Below are 26,012 nucleotides of genomic sequence, written 5' to 3' on the forward strand. Positions count from 1 at the left end.
TATTGATCGTCAGTCCTTTGTAGATTATTTTGCTTCAATTTCTTTCACACATGCCAAATTTGACAATTCCTGAGCTGCAAGTAAATCCATGAACTTTGAAAATTAAAAGAATTACAAGGCTGTCATTGGAGAAAGTACTTTCAGAAATGACTCCATGGATTTCTGGCTTTCACTTTTATACTCCTTTTCTATGACAGTATTGATAACGTCGATAAACATTCATTGCAGCTTTTAACACAACACAGTAACCAGCAGCCAGTTTAAACTTGTATACACAGAAAAGAAAACACAAAAGTTGAAATAAGCACCAATGAGACCATTGCTGGACAACAACAACTAGTCCTCTCACTTAATTCTATGACAAACTTTCTAAGAAAAAAATATGCATATTATTAAAGTTTGGGAACATGTAGTGAAAAATAAAATCCTCCAGAAAGCACAGAACAAAACAATATTATCGTCTCATTTTAATAAGAAACACACTAGATTTTGCTTAAAATGCATTTTTCAGCAACAAGGGTACTTTATTAGACTATTCACCAAGTGTTCTGGTGGTATTGCCATAACCAGAAGTTTAAAATCAGGACTGAATTAACAAATAAGAATACATTTGCAGTTCAAAGAGAAGCTGATTAAGGATAATCCTCTAGACTATATTATGCAAGTAAGGGATTAGATATTAATCTAGTTTTATAATCTATGAAAATAGTTTACTTCATTCTCCTCTTCAGTACTTGCACACCTCTATAAACAATACCATACAGAATTATATGGTTTTATTTCAAGGATGCATTAAAAAACAAAACCACCCCAATGCTAGTTAATAGTTCCACTGCTCATGTGTAGAGAAGAGTGTTATTTCTTCATAAATTCTAAAAAATTTAATGACACAACACAAGAAGTACAGCACTCTTTAATGTGGATCAGATCAAACACATCTCCCATTACAAAAAAAAATAAAATAAAATCAAGGAAATATGAGCAGGGAGAGCTAAAATGAGGAGTTTCCCCCTCAGTGTGATACTGTCTAAACTGAGTATAAGCAGCAAATATAGTGTCATTAAATAAGTAAGCTTAATTAGCCACATTTTGATACAATACTGACACTATCCTGTTGTCATTATCTCAGATCAACGGTATCAGTCAAAATAAGTTTTTTCTTTTGAAAACCTACCATTGGACTACAGTATCAATATGTTTATTTATGAAGACTCTTGGAAGAAAACATAGCATTTAATGAAATCTTCTGCAAGTATACTTCTTACAAAGCATACAAGTTTTAGGGTTTTTTTCTACTAAAGTTGTAAAGCAGCAACTGTACAACTGTACTTCCTATCTCAGAAATTACTTCACCTAACCTGGGGGAAAGCAAAGACAATATCATATTTCCTGAAAAAAAAAAAAAAAAAGACATTACACTCTGGGACATCATAAACCCTCTTTATTAGACAGTACTTTCTTCAAATAACATCTTGGCAGTGTTGCAACTTATTTTACCAAAGCTACAGCACTGCTCCCACAGTTATTTCCTGATTAACCCATATTAACTCTTCACAGTGTTATGGTGTGAAAACCTCCACTTTTGCAGGTGACACACAGGTAGAAGATATTCACCCTATTTTGGCCATACTAGAAGCAATAGCACCAACTGTCGAAAATGGACATATTTATTCATTTAACAAAAGTGTGTCTTTTAATAATACTCCTGGCTCTTCTAGGATCTGGGTTTTTTTTTTAGTCTATGTGTGTTTTTAGTTCATCTCTCTTCCTCTGAGGAAAGTCTTTTCCTAAGAAGTTCTTTATCAGGGTAAAAACCATTGCCTTCATTTCAAATCTTGTATCAATTTCCTTATTTCCATTACCTGCCCTAAATAGTTTACAGTCCTCACAGACTTCTCTTTAGAAAAACAGATCAACATACCATCCCCATCATCAGTGGCGGTGGGTTTTAGCACAGCCACAGAATCCACATTTTACTGATGACCTGAATTTTGGCCAGCTGGTTATAAGGTAACAGAAGCTTTGTATCAACTGACAGAGTAAGCTTTTTTTCAGGTTTTGTTTGTTTGTTTGTTTTTTAATATGGCACAGTTGTATTCTGCTATAGTGCAAAGTATCAGTTAGATCCAGTACATCAGTAGTATCCCTAATAGATGGAAAACCAGACAAGCAAAGTCAAGGAGCCAGATTTCTCCCTGCGAGGAAGGGAATATTTTCCAGATGAAAGGTCATCTAATGCATACTACAAAGCAATTCCTTCAGTGATAAATGAGCAGGCTCTCCTGAATGGCAACTTCAGTCTTTTTTCACTGGATATCAATCTGGGAGTGTGTTGAAGCTAAACTGTCAAGATTCAAGAAGGAGGCTTTGACCTTCTTATCAGTGGGCACTTCAAAGTATCCATCGAAGAGGGCTAGATGCTAGATATCTTTAAGAATACTCCTCATCATGCCTTTTCCCAAATTTCAGCATTGGGATGAATTCAAAGGCTTCAGCATTTAGAGTGCGGGAATGAACAGCCCTTGCTTTTTAAGGAGAACACTGAACAGCAAGAGGAGGGGACCATAAGTTTTACCTTTCGACTGTTACTGCTGCAATGTATTGACATCTGTTTTTTCCAGACCTTTACGGAGAGGAGAGATCTGAAGAATGGAATGGCTTGAAGAGGACTCCTGATTTGGTATGTACATAGACCAGGGTACGTCCTTGCATTCGGAATTTTTTTTTTTTTTTAATTTACAATCGCTTTTAAAGCTCATATAAACATATACAGTTCCACTGCACTTCAGCAGCATTTCATCTGATTACACCAACAGACAGTTTGTATCTCAGTGTTTGAAAAAGCATTAGCATATGAATTTACCTATAAATATGAATAAATAGGTGCAGATGTGAGCACACAGCAAACAAACATTTGCCTTTCATAAGGCACCTCATTGTTATACAGAAGCCTACTCAATTATTCACGAACTGTGAGATACTCTTTTATCCCTGGCCTAGTTTAGGATGCCATTGGCTGTAATCAAAACTTCTGAAAGACTTCTAAAGTCCTCAGATAATTGGGGTAGCCATTGTGAAAGAAATCAGTATCAGCCCTTTAACAACAGAGAGAACGAGAACCGCTCACAGTGCTGCCTCCATAATATATAGTATTTCCTAGGAGATTTAAGTGCCTATTTTTCACACATGCATAGTTGAAGAAATGCCAAATATTTGATCGTTTAATCAGTTTTACAGCACTCTTGGATGAGCTCTCACTGCTCAACAAAAACGATTTTAAAAATTTGTGTTGAGGGCAAACAAGATGAAGGCTACCACTGTACTGTAGCTTTTTTTCTGGAGAAATTCAGAAAGATAGCACTAAGTACATGCTGTATTTAGGTTTCCTTTTACTAACGTATCAATTAGAAGGACCAAAACTTGTTCGTACAAACCTGAGAAGGCTTCTATTGAAACTACCTGCTGAGTCTGTGGCATAGCAGAACCTCTTTAAACAACAGCCTTCCTCTCTCGGCTTTATAAGGTGGGCAAAGCCGAAGAAAAGTCCTCCTCTAGATCCCACTACCTGTGCAACTACGTGTGAGTAAGCGATGGCAGTAACTCAGCCCACTTGTGGTCTGGTGAGACGGATTTGCTGCCCCTTGCAATACCGTATGGGAATGATTTCCATTACAATATACAAGCCTGCAAAGTAGCCTCTGCTCCCGCAGATGGACTCTGAGTGGCCTTATCTCGTTAGCGAGAGAAAAGGCTTCCAGATCTGCAATAACATAACCTTATCCCCTGTACATGATTTCTGGACTCCTTCCAGTCAGAAATTCGACTCCCAGTGCTGCTCCATTTCTATTAATCTTTAGAGACCACTTCTTTTTGTTTTATTTGAAGCACTGCAATACACCAATTCATAACTCAAATCTCTGCATGATTGTCTTTTCTTACTTTTTCTTCTGCTTAACTTCTGAGCTCACCTTTCCAGCATGTTTATATTTTTTAATATTCTTGACTAATATATGGAAAAGTTTGGCCTCTGAATGGATCATTATTCTTCATGTTCATATCATACAGTTGTGTTTTACTGTTGCCATGGCTATTCATAATAAATCCATTAAAACATATTACAGGAAATCCATTGACTAAATTAGTTTTCTAGAAGAAGAAAATCTTTTCCTTTTCCTGAAATAATTTAAAATAATTGGTTTACATCGGGAATCTTACATAGGATTTTCCATTTTCCAGACATTTCTAATGCCTTTTCCTAGTCATTTACAATAGATGCTATTGAGATTAACATTTCTTTCCATCCACAGCTGTAGCTCATAAAGTTCTGCCAGTCATCACTAATATTTAGAGAAGGGATATTTATTGACACATCTCTACACATTATTCCAGAAATTCCACCTCACACTCAAAAACCCCAGAAACAAAAACCCTCTCATCCATCTTTTTCCTTTTTTTTTTTTTTAATGCCAAAAAGAAATTTACAACACTATAAGCGTTTTTTTTTCAAACCACTTAAGATGCTCTGAAATCTCCCTGCCCCGATCTAAAAGGTAGTACAAATGGCAATCACTATCTTTACTATATTGGAAAACTAAAAAAACCCTAAAAATCTAATTTTCTGTCGCTAGCTGTAGAAACATTTGCCTCTTGAGAGATGCAGCAGTGAGTCAGCTCCTAGTTACCAACAGAAACCATCGCTGACCAGAACGGGCACTGAAGCATCGCTCACGGGGCTTTCTGCTAGCATAACCCACCAAATGGTTCTCCCAGGAAGACATCCACATAATAATGTTCGGTCCTGCATTTACGTCTCGCTATCTGCAGGAAAGGCTACCTGGTTTCTCCCCCCTGACTTTCCACGTGCAGTGCTCTCTTCTTTGAAAACGCATCAGCTGCAGCGTACACATTAAAAACACTAAAACAAAAAAATGTTCCAATTTACTTCAGTAGTTATCTCCATTAAAAAATGGATATTGTCTTTTTTGAGGGTACGTGAGAGAAATGAACTATGTTGTGAGATTAAAAAACCACCCTTGACTCACAGATTAAAAACTGCAGCATTCATAATAAGAAAAATAAAAATAGTTGTCACAGTAGAGTCATATTTAACCATTGTTTTGACACCCACCACTTTTTCCTTTTTTTCCCTGCGTATTTCAGCAAAGGGAGAAGAGATGAGGGGTGACACCTTATCGCTTCAGTGGAACTACTCTTGTCACGCATTCAAGTAAAATTTAAGAGAAATGGAAAAGCAGTTATTATCTGTAAAAAGGCCCAAGAGGAAAATGGGAAGACAAAACCATTCATGCCTCAGCTAACGAACAAGTTACAGGATTTAACCTATTTCTGAGTAAAGTCAATAGGAAAAAGAAAAAACCAAACCTCATAGTTGCAAGCCACCTACTTCGGTTACCAACACTTTATCTTGAAAAGACAGGAGTGTAGTGTCCACGTAGCGTTGGAAGAAGGGATGCCATCTCTCCCGCACTCAGGTTTCTGGGCATCTTTGAAATTAAGGTGCCCTAGAAACTTTTCCTGTCTTCCTGTCCTGGAAACTTTTTCCTGTCTTGAACAGCACTGATGTCACTGTCTGCTTTTTTTTTTTTAAATAGTTACCACTGCAGTAAGCGGGTGCAGTTTGGGTGGCAAATTTGGATCCGTATGACAAAGCAAGAGAGGCGCAAGATTGCTGCACAGCACCGAGTTCCCGAATTAGCGCAGAGGGTGCAGAGTAGCAGGGAATCGAGGCCAGCTCCTGCTCCACACCACTGGGAACCTATTTAACTCCCAGCAGTGAAGCAGAGATCTTCCACGGTCCTCTGACACCCACTCTCCCCCCAGAACAGGAGGAGAAGCCAAAATAACCCCTCGCCTTGCTCAGAAGCATGAGGATACATGCTTCTGTCAGCAGCTCTGGGATGTGGGGCCAAGACTTTACCACAAGATACAAAAAGCCTTGGAAGGTTTTCCCTTTTTTTATTGACTATAACTCTCCACCTGCTATTGCCCATTTCAACATATTTTCTTCAAACATTACGGCAGTATCAACCACAACACAATCACAATAAAAGCAAAACTGCTTAAACTGTAATGCCAGGATTAAAAAAGAAACACAAATATATCCCCAAAAGATGACTAGTAATGCCTTTAATATAAAATGTTGTCTGAAGGTGTGTGAGGAAGGTTATCTGACAGGGAAACTTTCCTCATATATGATAACCTTGCACATACCCTTGAGCTTCATTTTATCATCCTAATTAGGAAGCAAGGTTAAACCTCTAGTTTATAAACCTTGGAGTATGACCTTCTGCAACATTACAGAAGACAATTAGGCCTTAGATAATTTTAGTGTCGTAGTTCAAACCCTAAAATTTCTGAGAGCATTTTTTAAATTATTATTATTTTCCAGATTGCAAATCTGTTGGCATTTAAAGTTAGGAATAGAAGAAATATAAAAACATCTGCTACAAACTGTTTCATCCCAGATTAGATCAATCCTTGTGGGCTTGATTGCAGGCAGTGAGAATTAGGATGGTTAGAGAGAGATGATTAGGGACAATTCACCCAGTAATAGCATATATATATATATATGTATATGTATATGTATATATATATGTCATCTTTCTGCTGTCATAACATACCATTATAGATTCATATAGATGTTCATAATATACTATAATTTATGGAGTTATAGTCACAGGCTATACATGTAATCCATAAACAGACTTATTTTATTATAAGAGAGTTCTGTGAAATCAAAACACACCATAGTACTTTTCCAGCTATTCCTATACTAACTAAACTACTTTGTGTATAAACACTTTATCTATGGGATCTGAAGGTTTGGTTTTGGTTTGTTTGTGGTTTGTTTTTTTTTTTTTTCTGTGTTTAAAAAAGAGGGGGGATAAATAACTGGAAAGATTTGCATGTGGTACTCATGCGAAAAGGGTTACACGGTTTTATGAATCCTTAGGCACCCAGAGCTTACAAACTCACTGTCGTTACTCTGCTTTGAACTGCCAGCAGGGCAATTCAAGGACAGAAGGACACACTAGACAAATAACACAGTCTTCATAGCAGTCTGAAGACCAGCAGAAGTTATCTCTTATATTTGAATTTATGTTATGATTATTTAAAAAAATCAGTTCCAGTAGCCATTTTTTGGCTTTCTGCATTTCTGACTCAGTTTTGGCAAGACTAGCGCCAGTGATTCTTTTGGAGGAAAACTGTTTGCTCCATGGCTGGCCTCAGAGTAGATGACAAATAAACATCAAAACAGACCACAACAAAAATTTGAGTACAACAGTTTTAGCAGGCATCCAGCAGGAAAATCCCAGAACTTGCAATATTTTAAAAGAAATTATTATGTCCAAGAAATCTCAAGAAATTCACTGAGCTTAACCTGAACGTGTAGCAGCTACTTATGAACAATTATGTAGCCAAAATTTGTACCAAAGTTTGTATCTTCTCCCACAGGTACTTTTCTAACTGTAATCTGAAAAAAATACCTACAGAGAAAGTTATGGTTTTGTTATATTTTGGTATTGAATTTAAGTAACTTCCCCAACTGAACTGGAGTAACTAGCTTACTTCACTCATCTGAAGATTTTTAGTCAAAATACCATTTTTTTCCTACATTTTATAACATTTTAATTAGTTACAAAGAAAAAAAAGTCCGCTCGAATATGACAGACCACAAATAACAGTTTGATATTCTGCGATGGAAAGTAATATTTACAGAGCAGAAGTTCTAACTCTTCTCCTTAGTTTTTAATCATTCAGCTATATATTGAAGTAACGGAAATACCACTGCAATAAACTTTCTGAATTTTTGACTCTTCCATATATGAGCTTACTAAGCTAAAATGCATTATCTTTTACACATATTTAGTAGACACTCATCACTTTGTTCTCCAAAAAGTTAAGGGCATTTAGCATACCTACAAGGGAACTTAATGCTGAGCAACAGACAAGTTTGAGTTATCGAGATAGATTTCTTATTTAGGTCTTCATAATACAAAATGCAGACCTTTACACACAATCTGAAATAACACACATTGAAAAATGGTATGTATCTGCTCGGATTCTTAATATTTTATGTTAGGAAGGTGGGGATTTGTGAAAGTAAGTGCTGCAAAATCAAAACCATGCAACAGAATACCCTGAAATGAAGCAGGGCTTCCAAAGAGAACAGTGATCGCAAACATCTGTTCTATACTACTGAGGGACAAAAACTCAAATCAGTTTTACAGCTCCAATTTAGAGGGTTACAAGCTCAAATTCAGCTTCAGAATCCAAAATCATTCTTTAGGTTTACATCAGCTAGTATTCTACCACATCTATCCTTACTTTTCTCTACATTGTCACACAGAAACTTGTCTTAGCAGAGGTGTCACAGTCCTCAAGATGCTGCTGCTTTGACTGATAAAATAAGTGGAAACGGTGTGCTTTGCATGGGATTTAATATAGCTGAGCACAGCACTGAGTCTAAAGCACTTTCCACAATGAACAAAAATGTGAGCTGAATATAAGTGTAGCTGTATATTTATGTAGGTGAATAATTTCCAACAGCAATTGATCCTCAAAGTAGAATAGGAAAGTTAGAGTCCTTTTTTTGTCATTTCAGCATGTATCTAGACAATCTTGCAAATCCGACCACGCTTATATATACATGGGTGAAAGCTAACTGTAATCTATAGATGCTGTTAATAAATGCCTGGTCACAGTCCCAGGCACACACACATGCATGGAGTGTCTGCAATATGTTTAAATACAGTGAGACTAAACAATACAGAAATGCCAATGTAGAAGGAAAGCCCTTCAAACATACTCTGATATATTGTACTACAGAACAGAGTACAAATTCTAAAAATCGCACTTACCCAAGACATATCATTCAATAAACATCTCAAGTAATAGGTTGTATGAATCAATCATGTTGGTTTCCTACAAATGAAGTGCATCCTTTTTTATGAAGTGACATCCTTTAAGTATTATGACTTCTGCTAGATTTTATGGAGAAATTCATTTTGTACAGAAAAGAAGGCGTTCTGCAAAACGAAGCCTGCAGTAGGATTCGAGCAGGATCCCACAAATAGTAATGATCAAGAGGATGTCTAATATCGGTGCTGTTTTCCTGACATTTGATCACCACATTATTGTAACCAATAGGTTAAATCTCCTCCTGCCAAAGAATCATAGTTTTAACCCCCAAAGACCTTCATTATATCTTTTAACCTAACTGAAGAGAAGGAAGATGAACTAAGAGCTCGTGGTAACTGGAAATAGTTAAAAGCTCAGGGTTAGCAAGAATCCTCTGCAGCAGGAATAAATGGGATACTAAAATTGAGTACTGCGGTGAAATTTTCTGCAATTTTTATAGACAGAATTACCTGGCATTTTTAAAGTAAAAACAAAACTAAAACTAAACCAAACCAAAACAAAAACTAAACCTCATTCGCTCTGGGACTTAAGCGTTTAAGAGGAAGATGTATGCAGACAGAAAGACACACATTTCAAATACTTCATTCATTTATATTAGTGATTTGCTTTCTGCCAGTCTTGTGCTACTACTGAAAATCTCTGCTTCAGGATGTACCAATCTGTTATTACCACGCATCAATATCACACTGAATAAACAAGTACTCCAAAGCAAGAAAAGGATGAGAAAACAAACACTTTTACCCAAAAATAAGAGGATTTGGAAGAAAAAGCTATAGCCTTTAGCTCTTGTAACTACCAACACCAGTTCTGCTCAGCTTTCGTCGCAACAGCAAATTTTTAACAGATAAAGACAGCTTTTACTCAAAGAAAACTAGCATGAAAGATCTTCCCTAAGAACTCAAATGTAGCTGATGTGTTCCATTCCCAGCCAGGATGTTCTGTGGGGAAATGTACTACTATGAGGGATGAGAAATGATGTTGTTACAACCCCAGGGAAATAATGCAGAGGAAAAGCAGATGGTCTCCAAACCCAGCCTTCATAAGTCCAAAAGACCACTCTGAATTCCCTGCTCTCTACCTGTGATAAGACTCAAAAACACTGCCCTGGAAGTGTTTTAGAGATTCACCCAAAGTTTATCCAGGTAAATCCACAGAAGCCATGCCAGTGCTTTAGTATGCTTAGGCTCAGATCCAAACCAGGATCACTCAAGGCATCATAGATCAAACACAAATTTCTTTGTTAAGGGAAAGGTGATCATCCCACCAAGTTAACATTATTATCTCAGGAAAAACAAAAACAAAAACAAAAACAACACCCAAAGCATCCTCCCTCCCCAACTTTCACTTCCACTGGCTTTCCAGAGCTTGCAGGAGATAAGACTGTCCATTTACAGTCATTTCCCATGGGCAGAAGAATATTATTACTCTGCCCAACTGATGCTATTTATTTCGATATTCTGATCGGCTGCATATACATAACTGGGAAGAAGAAGAGAAAAAAAAAAAATTGTAGCATTTCTGGTCAAATTAAACAATCTGCGAGACCGTATACAGAGTACAAACATCTAGCATATTGATGCAATATTAGCTAACGCAGGTCCCTTTTCTCACTTGCAGCATTAAAAGTGCCGATAGGTCGACACAGAAAATTGTGTTGCTCCTTTCCTGCAAGCACTGAGACGGTCTCAGCCACAAGATCTGAAGTTGTAATCCATAGCCTGACATAAGAGAGAAAGACGGAAGCGGGGGCGGGGGGAATGTTGTGTGTTCTACCTGAAGCAAGATTTGGCTTTGCAGTATTAACTGGTTAATCCTCATGTTTTAGTTGTGAAGTTTGAGTAAGAGTTTAAGTGTAAGACTTAAAAAGTAGGAGACTTGTTACTTTATTATATAGTGATGGCAATGACTAAACTCACAAAACCACGGGAAGTCAGCTTTCTTGTTAAGCAAACTTTCCATGCAAAAACTCAATAGAAAACTATAGTTACAAAATAAAATATGCAGATTTTATGGAAAATACCCCGTAGGTTTAATAGAATGATTACCTTTATTAACAGCTACTCTGAATAAGAACATACTATGAATCATGAACTAATTTTGCCAAATTCTGTATGATAAAAACAGAAACCGTCAGAGAGTGGACAAACAACTTTATTGTAATTTTTTGTATTACACCAGTGAAATAAGCAAAGTATTATGAGTAGTTCTTACCTTCTTCACAGTAAGAATCTACGTATATGGTGCCAGTTGACTGGCTCACGACAGGTACTGTCTTACACATCAAGAGTCCACAGAAGGTGTGTTTTATAATGAAGTCAGGGGGGAAAATTCCCAAATGATTTTCAATACCTTAGAATTAAAGTTTCTCATTTGGGAGTGGGGTGGGGCGGAGAGACAAGAAAGGAAAAACGTTTTCAGTGTAGAATTACATAAATGAACGCTTGTAATCCCAGGCATCCTCACTGAATGATCCAGAGTTTGAGAGGTGGTGTTCATATTTACATCATCTATACATATCAGACAATACATACTGACAGCGGTAGGTAAACTTCAGTTTCTGCATGCTAATCAATATATTTTCTGGTCATTCACCAATGGATACAATGATGTATTTAAAACCATAAATAGGACTCTAAATTCACTGTTACATTTCCAGTATCTCAGAAATCAATCCAAGCAACTCTTTTATGTGGCCATTAAAATCTTGCCAGAATACAGACAGAACTAAGTCCAGCACTGCAAAAGAACAATTGCTACACATAACTCCCTTTTTTTTCTTTTAAAGCCTGCACTTAAAATTATGCAGCCTGCATATCAACCAAAATAGAGTTAGGTAAGAGTCAGGCATAGATGAAGGAGAGGAAACGTGCAAGTCACTGAGCCCTACCTCCCTCAGTTGTAGAAAGTCCTGCAATAGGTGCCTGCTACTTTCTGATCTCCTTCACTGCTCGTCACGCTATTTATATCCAAGGAGACATTTGAGGTCTGACAGGTTTTCTTCTTGTCCTCATGGTACTGCCTCACTAGGGTAGAAATAATTTCCTTCCTCAGGATTAGCAGGGAAAAAAATACCGGACATTTCACAATCATACTACTTCTTCATAGGTGCTCAGTGGCTAATACACAACCATCGTGCTTTAGAGAGCCAGCTTTTATTGCGATTTCATTTATAAGCCTCGTCCCAGCAGAAATTCTTGCAGCTAACATCACATGAACAATTTTTGCCTTTGACTCTAAATCACTTGTTTTAATACATTCTTCTATTGGCTTTTGTATTTTTAACGTATATTATAACGAATCTATAAGCTGGAAGAGCCCTTCACGTGCAGGCATGGTAGTGCAATGCGACAATCAGTGGTAAACTCACAGGATCGGGTCACAGTAAGACAGCCACAGTGACACTCAGTAGCTGAGGATGCTGTACCATCTCACCTTTTGATGGCAGAGCTTTTTGTTCTATTTCTCTTTAGAAGGATCCAACTCTATTCTTTTTAGGCAGCACATAGCATGTAATTTCTCCTTCGGCTCCTCTGCCTTTCAAATTAACAATTCCTTGCTTCCTATTGTTTTCCTTCAGGTCTTCTTAAGTCTGCCCTGCTGGACTTTAAATATCTTTCAACAATCACCTTAAATTAGTTCAGTCTTGGCTTATGATGGATTTGAGCTCCAAGACTTTATAAATGAATAAAATATTATGTAAATGGAGCTGACATAATGGAATGTCAGCCACGGTTACGTGAAAAATTTTGACTTTCACAAAATTTTATTTTTTTCAACTGTTACCTCTCGCTGTTGCTGCTATTGCTTCTATTGTTGCATACAACAGAAATTCCTTTCTACTATTAACTGTCTCCATTCTTTTGTTATTAGCATCATAGCAATTGAAGAATATTATTAGCAGCAGTAATTATCTCACAGGATATGTTCCGGGAGATATACGGTGCAATGTCATAGAGGAGTCTGTTTATTTCCATCCAACATACATAGCTGAAGTCTCCTGTTCTTAAACATTAGCAAACTTCACTCTACAATAACACTTGTTTTGATGTGAAGTGTTTTAAAATATTTTGCAGATCTTTTTGAGGCTTCCATCCTTCTTTCTGAAATCTACAGATACATCATTAAAAAGCAGTTTTTAATGGGACAGGCATTGAAGACAGGCGGTTTAGGGGGGGCTCATTTTTTCTAAACTTGGTCTTTTAAGAAAGTAATATCATAGTTGTTCACAATATGGTTTCCATGCTTTATTTCTATGAAACTTTTCCAACCATCTTTTGGAGATGCAGATTTAGTTATCTGTATTTGAAAAGGGAGTGAGAGCAATGTTCCCACTGACCACAGACAGAAACAAGAAGGGACGAGAGCAATGGTCTAGTTCACAAAAATGAGTCAAGCTTGGCTTCAAAATACTGTGATTAAGATGGGTGGTCAAAATTACTCTGAACAGGTCTACATGAATATTTTCCCAGTTTCTTTTCAGAATTTCCTTTCTTGCTTATTGTTAACAAAAATTCACAATCAAAACACAGTAAAAAATTAGGAAAATAATATTTTTACAATATACACCTACACAGATCAATACTAGAGGAAATGTTGTGGACAAACTCTTTCTAGAGGCCCACTAGTATTAACTTTTTCTTATCCCGTGTCTTCCTTGCAAGAACCATTAGAAGTGTCCCAACAGAATTTGCACAAAGTAGTCCACATACATTTAGGTTGTCTTTCAGTGCTCTTCAGCATTCAGAAATCATGAGAAGGCTACAATTTTTTATCTTCAGTTCTATTAGTCTTCAAACAAACTCCAATTAAAATTGAAGCGATTCCTTTACGGTCGTGCATGTTATATCATTGCACTTCTCACCGTTCCTTATAACAACACTACACCACTTCTCCAGAGATGCAACTCATTTACGTAAGTGGGTGTTTGTTCTAAAAACACACCCACAATTAAAAGTATGACCGTATGTGTGTATACCTTTATTCAGAAACTTTATTGTGAGGAATGTACACCCTCAAAATGAAGGCACAGAAGATGTCAAAATTTAAATTATTTATAGGCACCCTGAATTGGAAAATTCATTAGCACATACGATTTAAACAAAGTATGTTATTAGAAAAAATAAGCACTTGCAAGCTTCGCTGACTGAAGTTCTTCATTTTTAAGGCAGCACTCTTTCCAGTCTTGCCACTGGTGATTAAAATGTCTTAGAACTGTCACAGAGATGGTGTGTGTCTTATAAGAGAGTGCTTACATTAAGAAATCTATTTTAGTATCCCTTTCATTACTGCTGCAGAGGATTCCTGCAAACTCTGAACAGCAAAAGTTTGGTATGACGGCCGAGATGATTTTAAAATCACACACTAGTAGGCAACAGTCCCACTCAGGTGTGTTGGACTAGCTGACCTCCGTGATCCTATAAATACCTGACTTAACGACTAAATGCAACCTTAAATGCTTACATTTTCTTTTAGAGCCAAGTTTAGTTATGTTTTCCTCTGAAAAGAATTTCTGAGGAAAAACAACCTGGAGAGCTCTTTCTCTAAAGACGCAGCTTTCTTATTCTTCCCAGTTTTGTCGTTTATTCTGTTTAAAATTAGATTTCAATGAGGTGGAGCAAAATCGGTCCACAGAGCCTACAGGAGGTTTTGCCACTTGTAGACCCAGGAAACAGGGCTCTCAAGCAAAGGCAAATGATTGAAAGATATCAAAGCAGTCTTCTATCAAGGTCTACTTCTGAAGCTGTAGAAAGCATTATTACAGTGTGCTTTTCCCAAGCCAACCTTAGATGGCTTTCCATTCCCCCTCCCCCATTCTTTTTTTGCTACCTTCTCAGCAACAAAATTTTCGTCACTTTTTGGGAGAAGTAACTTAGGGTGGCAGTTCTTTCCCCTTTTAGGATTGCAAAAAGATGTGAAATGCAACTTTTTCTCTTCCAAATAAAGGACTTCCTAAAAAGCTTAGGTGTTGTTAAGTTTAGTAAAAACAAACAAAAAAATTGAACCAAAATAAGTATCTTTCAACAATGGTTGTGGCCCACTATACAGCTGTAAAATATGATTACAGTGTCTGTGGATTAAGGGTTAGTAATTTCTAAAGAAAAGTTTAATGTGGCTTTGACTACAGTAAGGATATGTAATTCCATTTTTTTAATCCATCACACTTTATGCCTCCAAGTCACATAATTCTCTGACCTCATCTCTTTAGTCTAAACATAGCACAGTTCAAAACATGCATGCAGACGTCAAGCTCTGAACAAAAGCCGAATAGACATTAGATTTCAAGCACTGGAATGGTAGTTTCCATTTTTCTGAAAGTATGAAGGGAAAGAAATAACTCCATACCTGGGATCACAGTCTTATCTGCTATTACAAAAAAAAAGTGTGCTTTTACTTTCCACTATACAGTGTACTCTTTGCTCACAAATTTTTAAAGGTTTGATCACGTCATCAAGATACTTGTATGAAGACACATCTGGGATAGTTCAAAACTTTTAGTCAAGGATAACTTGTATCCTGCAGATAATAACTAGGACCATTTTGTTAAATTTTAGAGAAGAAATGGTATATGGGGCTTAAAATTATTTCTTTTTCTGCAATGACACTTTCTCCCTTTCGCCATGTCATGTTTGAAGAGAGTGTTTACAGCCCTGCTACTATTGTAGCAGTGGTTTTGATGACAACATCTGTCAGGAAGGTTACACCACAACCTACGGTACAGAATTCACAGCTCAGATCAACTGCTCTCTGTCGATTCCAGAAAGGTACTTAATGCCTCGCAAGCTAGAAGTTGAAATTTCATCGATCTTAAAACATTCCTCCACTGCATTTCAAACATTTTCATAACCAATCCAGGAGCCCTAAGTGTCACAACAGAGACAGGTGTGACTCCAAGGATGTACATTATTGCTTGAACAGAAAAGAATTTGCTTCTAAGCATTCCAGAAAACTAATTTCCTGCATGTCACCTGTAATTAATGATAGCTGAATGAATAAGGCAAAAACTTTTGTGTGAAGAAGACACTCAGGATGAATAACTAGGTTTTGATTCTTTCATTTTTCATCTAAACCACAAGTACTGTTAAAGGCAAGCATAGCAGGTTGCTTCAAGCTATTGACAGGTTGCCAGATGCACCAGAAGGGATAAAAAAAGTTTAATAAAACACTTCACATTTCCAATTCCCAATAGTAGATTCCTTTAAGAAAATATAACAATGGTAAATATATAAATAAAGAGAGATCGGCTACCTTTCTTTTTATGTTACCTGAGCTCTGTTTTCTTGTTCACATGTAAGTATTCTCCACACCACAGGGAAGCAGCTTCTCACAACTAAATACAAACTGCACAAACTATTTTGATTTCTGAGCATTAGAAGGAAATGAGCACTAATTTTTTGTCTTGTCTCACTGAAGAATTGTTTTTTCAGATAGAATGAAATAATGAGCATTTACTCTCAAGAGAAGACTCCCAGATGGTCCAAGTCTGAGTGCAGGGGAATTCTGCCAGTGGAAATGGCAGCTTATGCCTCGGTGATTTGAAAGCTGGGACTTCAGTTGTCTTTTTTATGAGCAAGAATTTCACCTCTGGACCTGAAACTTTGCATCTATTCAAGCAGCAATGACTAAAACATGGAAGAGATAGAGGTCCAAGGAAGTACACTTGTGACCTTGTGAGATGGTCAGCTACCCACTCTACTTGGAGGCAGTCACATCAGGCCTCACGGCTGAAGGCCAGGATGGTTGTCCGCCAAAAAAATAAGAAAGGAGCTACCCCAGAAATGACCAACAGATCATCATTATCATTCAGGAAAACCCAGAGGAGAGTTATGACTCAGACACACATTTTGTTTCAGAAGTAGCTCTTGTGGCTATAGTGGACAACCTCTAAAAATCATTCATCTCATACATGAATGACCCTGTTCAGGCCCACGGGACAGATATTTCCTGCATTGCAGCAAAACAAGTCGAGTGTAACAGCCTCTCATAAATGACCATTTCTCTTCCTTCCTGTATTGTTCTACAATACTGCCCTCCCTCCAACAATTTCTTCAGTTAATCCTTCCAAACCAAACAAAATGAATGTCTGACAGAACCCCTTCCCCTCTATGCACACATACAGATACCCAACCAGAAACTTCAAAGTACATAATTGCTGGCAGCTCCTTCTTCCACAACTTTGTTAATTTCTTCAATTAAGTAAGGACAACTTGTGCTTACAGCTTACTGGAGAACAGTCATCCTCTTTCATAGGAACTGAAAAGGCAGGACAACAGGTTATTGATGTAATTTGACATCCCTGTTGAGTGCTCTAACTCCTGGGTTGAAATAGTTTTGCCTTGGATCATTTTGAATCAGGCACAGAACCCGAACCTCTCAAAATTCATATAAGTGCTTAACTGATCAGCTATAGAAAAATAAAAAGAAAATCCGGATGTCCTGAGGTATTAAAAACATCTCAATTAAGTCATCACTAAAGTCAAGGTTTTCCATATTTTTATTTTTTCCTTGTATAGATACAGTAGCCTAGAGATTTCTCCCTCATTTATCTCTTTGCATTGGATCTGGCAGTGAAGCATAAATGCTGAACTGGTGGCATCACAGCCATTTCCATAGCAACACACCAATTTCCCAAGCATCATCACAGCTCTACTGTCACTGAAAGCTGTAAGAAAAGCAAGGCTGAGGGAATGTTTGTCAAGCATTCAAACACAGCACTAGTTTCAAGTACCTTCTTGAAGTAGACCAAACTCTGTGCCTTCAGCTAGAATACTGGGACAAATACTTTTAAAAACCAAACAAACAAGCGTTTGGGTTGGTCGGTTTGTTTTTTTTTTTAAATCAGTTTTGAGGTAGAAGTTCTTTAGTTATTTCCAATAAGCCTCAAACGGTGAATGAATGACTACTTCAAAACAGATGCTTCATTTTATTGTTCATTTCTGTTCCTTATATCATTTGTATCACAATATATATTACATAAATAAAGGATGACGTCTTCACATGCTTTACTGCAGTAGCACTCCATATAGCCCTTGGAGGCTACAAGAATACAAAGCATAGTGCGTTTTAAACATGAAGTTGATTTAAAATTTCTTTGCCTACTGCTGACATTCATTAGTTACTAAACAACACTAATAGCAAATTGATATTCTCAACAGCAGAGGTTTCATTATTAGTTAACAAACAAAAAAGGCTCTGGAAGAAAGCTACTACATTAATAACAAGTTCATAATTGCTGAAGATACCAGTAAAATTAAAACAAACAAAAAACAACCTAATACCAACTTTTTTAGCAAGTGATCTGAACTCTGATGAAATTTAAAAATTGTATGCTTTTCCAGGAATGCCCCATAAAGTATTCTTCTCGGAAGAAATCCTAAAGCTAATCAAAAAATTATTTGACTACAAATTGTTATGCCTTCAATACAGCCAAGCCAATTAATCACTGTGCTCCTATCAGAGCATTTCAAATATATTATACATTGACAAGTTGCCTACACAATAGCAGCCTTGTAACAGAAAGTATAAAGAAAAAGGAGGAAAAATTAAAGCACATTGAACAAATGCTTTGTCTTCCATACAGTCTTTCTGTCTTATACAATGCTCTGAATCAAACCTCAGTGCTTTCTTCTTCCCAGCTCACATCTTTACCATTCCAGCCCATGCATGTGCCTATCCAACAGCCAGCATGTGTTTTTTTTTTTTTTCTCAAATCCTGTAACCCTTTCAGGGATTCACAACAAAAAAGTCAAGCCTTGATAGACTTATACAAGAACCAAATGCTTCCAGTGCCACTCAGTCAGCTCATCCTAAACAGTCTGCCATCACACACGGAGAGGATTTAGTACACTTCTGTGACTGAAGGAAAGCCCTGCATTAAAAGATGGGTCTATAACCAAATTAAGATATTCCGGTCAGTCAAGAGAGGGCCGAAGAACAACATGGATCATCTTCCATTACTATGTATCACACAAAGCCCTGTTTTGATGCTTTGATTCACAGCACGTGGTACCTTGAAAGAGAAATGGCTAGCTGCATGCAGGAAAAGAGAACTGGTATGATGGCTGAAAACATTTTGTGACGGAAGGAGGTTATGATTTGCAACCCATGTTTTATCCGATAGTGAGGGAACCTCAACAAAAACTGTAAGTGAAGTTAAATGTGATTCTTAACATATCAGGAACATGCCTGGAAAAGATCTGAGCTGTGGTATGAATCCACTCTATCTTTCACACCCTTCTTATTTCCTTATCTGCTGAGGCCCCCACCCCCTCACCCTCCTACTTCCTCCAATTTCAGCTCAGCACTATCAACTCATTCAACCCCATTACTTTTGTTCTCATTGCACTCGGTCCCATACTTCAGGCATGCGTTCAAGGTTCAAACTGTCCCAGCTCACCTCCACTCATTCCAGAGCATTTCCCACCTGCCCTGTCCAGGAAAGCAATGAGCAGCTCTCCCCACCTTCTTGCTCGATATTTCTAGAGTTCAGAACCTCCTTCCTATCAGACTGCCAAACTCACCAAATCACCCTTTATTCATGTACACAGTGCAGTGAAACACCTAAGAAGCGCAAGCATTTAGCTTAAGAGGTAACAACAATAAAGTAACGCTGTCAAAAGACTTAACGTTTCCAACTATTTGGCTGTAAACCCATAACCTCTAAACTTCTCCTACTCTTTCTCGCTTTTACAACACAGTACCACTTACGTTTTTTACTTGCTTGCTTTTAGAAAAGTAGTTTTCACAGGAGGGGACCTGGTAAGTATTGTTGATGTAGGATAACTGAGGAGAATTAAAGGAGCGTAATATTTCATTTCCCTCTCAGATAGGTCTCAGTACAGAAGGTTGATTCAGATAACCACACTAACCTGAGTTCTCTCTTTTGTTGCCTATCAATGATCTCAGTAATTTCTACACCAGCTGAAAGACTCAGCATTTGGAAAGCGGACCTAGCTTCCTTAACGTACTTTGAAAAAAACATTGCCAAAACAACTCAGCCAAATAGCCGCCTTAGAAAAGAGTTTACATAGCAGCTGAGAAAAAAAGGGATGAAGTTTTCTGGTGGTACTCATACAGACTTCACAGCTGCTGCCACTTCCCCCATTATCACAACGCACACATGCAAACCAGTGGATACACAAGGCTGAAGACCTACCTGCCATGCTCCATACCTATTATTTTGTGATTGTCCACTTTTCTCATGAGACTGCAAACCAGCTCTTTGCGAAGCAGGTCTGTCACATCACTTCTCCTGGCCTTTTTTTTTTTTTGCCTTTATTGTAAGGAGAGGAACTGCATTTACCCTACCTTCACTTTATCTTCTCTATCTGTTCAATACGTAGGACAAGGCATGCTCACTTTTACTGTTTCATAGATCTGTTGTTGACGTAGCACTAGATTTAATTTTCTGTTTCAGACGTGCAACACTGGGAATTAAAAATATAAAAACCAGCACACATTTAGCTTTGGTTTTGCCTCAAAATTACATGAAGAGTCAAATAGTGTGATCAAGAAGAGATATTTCAGGTACTAGAGACATAATTGGAAATATTTCTTCATTATCTTCTTTTTTATTTCCGTCTAAGACACAAGCCCCTGATCCAATAGCTGTGGTGACCCAGCAGCCTGAGAAGGAAGTCAGTATTATGTTGTGAGAGCAAGATAATAACTTCATGCAAAATGATTCTCACTGTTCATTTTTCTAAAGAGCAAAATCATTAAAAGTACAGCATAATGCTCTGTAATTATAATCTAAGTCATTTCCCCTGTTAAAAATACATTCTAATTGCTTTAAGTGAAAACACATCATTATAACTTCCCTTGAAAGGGGAACTAATAAATAGATTAGTAAAATCCTACAGTCAGTACATTAAATCATGTTTATTCATTCAGCTGAGACTGGAACATGTAAAGTACATCTTCTTATGGAAAGACACAATTAGGGAGAATGGCTGGCTCATGGGATTAGCCAAGGGATTTTGAGTTTTCCACATCTAGCTTGGTGGTGTGAATCCTGCCCAGCTTGGTGTTGACTGAAGCTTATTACCATCTGCCGCCTGTTCAGTGTCCTACATAAAATGAATCGGTTGCCTTTGCCCATTTCCAGGCTCACAGGTGTCCGGTATTACAGGAACTGACAGTAATTAGCACACCTTTAAGCAATGTCAGCAAAGATGCAGAAGATTTTAAAAGTATAACAAAGATGCTTATGTAATTTGGTATCAGCAGTGTACCAAAGCCACGCTTTGGGAACAGACGGGTGGTGGAATGGGTATTATCTCCATTCTTTACTGTGCTTCTGCCAAAGCACTAGTAACAGATGATTACATTCTTGCATAAAATTTTAAATGTCTAATTTCGCCAGACTTAAAAATCTAAAGTAGTTAAAATGGCAACACCTTTTTAACTCTGAAAGCTTAGGTTTTCCCGATCTTAAAGGCGGATTTTAATAGCTAAAATAGAGTTACTATAATTAGTGTGGCTGTGCTCACTCATTATACATTGTGTGTACAATGAATTATTACAGTTTCTATGACCCCCTAGAGCAGCCGTGCAGGCCACCACTCACTGTAAGCAGGAAGAAAGTAACAAAGAGAGTTATGGATTAAATTATGCAAGTCCCTTGTTATTAACCTTTAGGTGAACAGGCCTGCTTCCTTTGGTCATCTCAGTAATCTCAGATACACCTTTGTTTGGTGAAATAAGCAATAAGCCATACAAACAGCAAACTAACATAGTGACAGAATGATTACCTTGTAAAAGCACTGTGTTAATACTGCATCTGAATTATAGTGACACTAAGTATGAAATTAGAAGGATAATGCGTATTTGTCATGTACTTCACTGTCTAGCAATAAGTCCCTAGTTAAACTAGTTACCAGTAACCACAGTCAACATGCTAGGCACTGTAAAAGCTTTTCAGGAAATCTGGCCAGGTAAAACCCCCTGTATTTCAATGTTTGTTTTAGTTTCAGAATAGATGAAAACTTAAGTTTTTTAAAGTTACATAAAAAAGGTTCGGAAGTAAATAACTGGAAATATCTCATTTTCCAAACATACAGATTTAGAAATAATTCCCAGTGGCGATGCCCTGCCTCTGCCTCACTGAAGTTGCATTTCAGGCTGTTACCATTTTCTCTGCAGGCCAGAATCTTACATTGCCCATTATACGACTGCCACAATAACCTATGTACCCATAGGTCAAACTAAACTTTGTATCACAGGGCATGAATTTTGGTAAGGAAGACCAGGAAAGGAAAAATATAAATTAATATTTATTGTCGCGCCTAACAAATGTAAAGTAAAGTATTTTAAATCTTTATCTTTAAATGTAAATTGGAAATTAGACACATCAATTTAAATTTTAAATTTACAGCTATTCTCTAATTTCTTATAAAGAAATTGTGTTTCTTTAAAAGGAGTATTTGGAGAAACTTCCCAACTGGCCTCTAATTGTTGTATCTCTCAGCTCCATAAACATTTCTTATTGTAGTCACTTAATTCCGGTGGTCTTCCATAAAGCAAACAAGCCAACAAAACCAGCCAGATTTAAAAATTCTTTTTTTTTTTCAAATACTAAAGTTGAAGCTTTTCTCGAATTTTTGTGTAGCTTTTTAAACATTCAAAACTGTTCAGTAATTTTCCTTTGGTCTCTTGCATAAGGATGTCCCTTTTTGGTATGACCTGCATTTAAATCGGTGGAAAACTTTCCATTTATTCCAGAAGAACACAATCAGGACCTTAGTGTTTGCAGGCAGAGATACACTGAAACCCTCTAAGAAAGGCTGACCCTCTAAGAGTTTTAGTATACCGAGCTTGTGAGTTTCCTTTCATTAAGAGGAAAGATGGTCATTTGGCTGAAGCGTTAATGGGAAGCATCTTGTTCTTCAGATCCATGCCCCCCTTTGGATGATAAATGACAACTATTAGGACTCTGCTTTCTCATGACACAAAACGCGAATGTCTTTACTGAAAGCTGGAAAATGCAGATTTTGTTAGACAGGGCAAAGAGCCACTGTGCCGAGTTCTGTGAGAGTCCAGTCCACAAACTGGCACCGGGTTTCATATGTATTTTGTACATATCATTCAAAAATAATAATAATATGCATACTATGCGATGACATACATATGCAGACAGTAAAATACAGCAAAACAGCTGTTATTTCCTGTGTCTGAAATAAGTTATTCTGTCTTATGAAGCTTAGTTCCAGATGAAACAAAAATATTGAGTACCTATTTACAATAGATAAGCCTTATGGAGGAAAACATAGAATTTAGAATTCACTGAGCATCTTTTTTAAAGCAAGAAAAAAAAAAATCAAAGATAAAGGGAAGAAAAACAAAGGAAAAATGACTGTAAATTGTAGTGGCTTTTAGTTAGGTATTTAATTAGTCAAAATGAAAAGTAGAGATGGCAACCTGCTTACTATAGTGATTTGATTTACTCTGATCTGGAATAGCTTCTGCATATTTTACATGTCACCTTTACAGCAGAAAGGTTATCTCACCAACAGCACTTTGTATTCACAGACACTCTTTCTCCTGCTCTAACTGAATACATGTATTCTTCTGCTTCCCTTTGACACATGATCAAGGTTAGTAATATATTAAAGATCAAGTTAATAACGTTCAACGGTTTCAATAGCTGAAAAAGTATCTGCATTTCCTACTTCACTTCAGACAATGGAACTTCGGTAGCTATAGAGAAGGTTCCCGTATATATCATTCAGTCCATCTAGAAACCTCATCTTTCTCATATACATACATTTGCATACAGAATCTCTTGACAGTCACAAGCAGGCTCCCTTTAGCTTCACTGAGATTGACTGCAAGAAGCAGCTATAGCTGTATAAATATTTGCTGATTCAAACTTTCACCTAAAATGCCAGAAAATGACTCAAATAATTCAGGCTTCAACTGGCTGCGATTGTAGGGCACAATCCAGCTCTCTGCAGAAAGCCGACACTCGGTTCTCTCTATTAAGTAAGACTCTTTGGTCTCACTTTGACAAGCTATTTGGTATATAAGTCCTTGCAAGACTTTTGTCACAGTTCTTCATAGGATAGAATTCCACTTTTGCTCCAAAGAACCCTATACATTTCTACAAAATTATTTATGCTTAACAGGCTTTGTAGACTTTAGAGCCCAATACTCACATCTCTTAAAAAAAAAAACAAAACAAAAAAACAAAACCCAAAAACCAACAACAGAACACAATGTATAAAAGATACTCACTCATACTGGTAATACAAATTGTGCACAACTCGAAGAAAAAGGCTCTATTTGCTGAATATTATATTGTAAATTGAACTCCATCAGGGAAGGTTTAATTACACATTTTCTTAAAGTTTAATCATACTGTTAAGATGAAACTGCAGTGTTATAACTAAGATACAGCATTTTCATGACTAAGAAAAAACAAATTATTCAGTAGTTTGCAAATATTCAAATATTGCTGTTAACGTGGTATTTTTAAATGAAGACTGAAAAAATAAGTCTGATATGACAGCATTACATATGGATTTGACTAACATCATTGAATAGACTTAATTCTTAAAATGCAGCTAATAAGACACTGAGAAATTAAAAACCAATTATTTTTAATATAGAAATCTAATTTGCATCCGATTCTCACATATTTTCACCTGAATTTTGGCCTGCATTTTGGAAAAAAACAGAATTCTAGAAAAATACCAAAGAATTTACAACAGTTGCATGAGGGATCCAGGTTTTTGTTAATGCCCATTATGACAAAAAGAAAAAGAGAAAGAGAGAAATCATGAAGAACTTTCATAGTCAAAGCTAATTTGTTTTTCTATAAATAAACGTAGTGATGTAAATTAATATTTTGACAGCTCTGAATATCAACCAAGCATATCCACCCTAAGTTGTAAGGAAAATGTGTGCGAGTCAGCGTAAGTAGGTTGGAATAGGTGTCTCAGCTTTCTCTTACAGCAATTGAGTTTGGCTTGTGCAAAACAGGTTTCAAATAGAAAAATTACATTCTACATTGTAAGAGGCCACTGGCTTGCTGTTTGCTTTGTGATTAAATGGCACAGGCACCACTATAATGAGGCAGTCTATCAAAGTCTTCTACCTGGTTGTTTACACTCCATGAAACTGTATGAACGAAGGTTTTTAAAGTTTTCATTAAGTCCTTGGCTGCTGTGCATGCACAAACACAAAGCCAATTATTTTAAAGGTACACAGGTTTTTACTCATTTTATCTTTCTTGAGAGCATTACTGCTGCAGCTTATGCTTCACTGAACAATACAAATAGGGACAAAATTCCTGTCTTTGGAGTGGTCTATTACAACTATCCAATTTATTCATACAATGTGTTCTAATATGTAGGCACCAACACCTTAATTTGAATTTTCAATTGCAATAGTAGATTCGGGGGGGCAGGGAGGTTTAAAGAAATTACATAGATATTTTAAATAAAAATAACTAGATAGCTGAATATGTACACTTCTGTATACTATATCCCTTCTCCAAATAATTTCAGTTTTGGGAGGAAAATCTTCTCTTTTTTATTTGAAGAAAACAGTACACAGTAGACCAAAATATAAACATCTATTCAGCTACCCTGTCATCCCCCTGGTGTCTTATTCTATTATTCTTCCCTCCATCTGTAGAATGGTTTTCTGTCTTCTTTTTTCTATTCCAGACCCTGATCATGTAAACACTTCCACAAAGACAAATTCAGTTTTTGAGCAGTTGATATAAGAAACTGTTGCAACATTTGCTGAACTAATTTCTGAGGTGACAAGGAAGAAATGTTCTGAATTCCAAGAGTGGCAAGCCAAGTGACTCATATCTCCATATTTCCATATTTTCTTCACAATGTACAATGTACCCCTATATTCAGTGGTGACATTTATGATTTTTTTTAAGTTGTACATTGTTTCAGCATTTAAGTGTTTAGTATAAAGTCACACTATTTTTCTCAAAAAAAAAAAAAAAAAAAGGACTTACAACCCAAGGATGCCATTTTTTTAACATAATCACAAATGTTTTTGCAGATATAAAACAGAATAAAATAGATTCTGCACCATCTATTTCAGGGGTT

At 36.8% G+C, this 26,012-nt stretch overlaps 1 protein-coding gene across 1 annotated transcript in view; it reads right to left on the bottom strand.

The window, feature by feature from the left end:
* DOK6 (docking protein 6) overlaps positions 1-26,012 on the bottom strand; it is a gene marked incomplete at both ends in the record, with an annotated part of 267,744 nt that overhangs the window by 166,483 nt on the left and 75,249 nt on the right. The gene's annotated exons all lie outside the window — the stretch shown is intronic.

The sequence above is a fragment of the Vanellus vanellus genome, assembly GCF_965231255.1.
Source record: "Vanellus vanellus genome assembly, chromosome: 2".
NCBI classification, from domain to species: Eukaryota; Metazoa; Chordata; class Aves; order Charadriiformes; family Charadriidae; genus Vanellus; species Vanellus vanellus.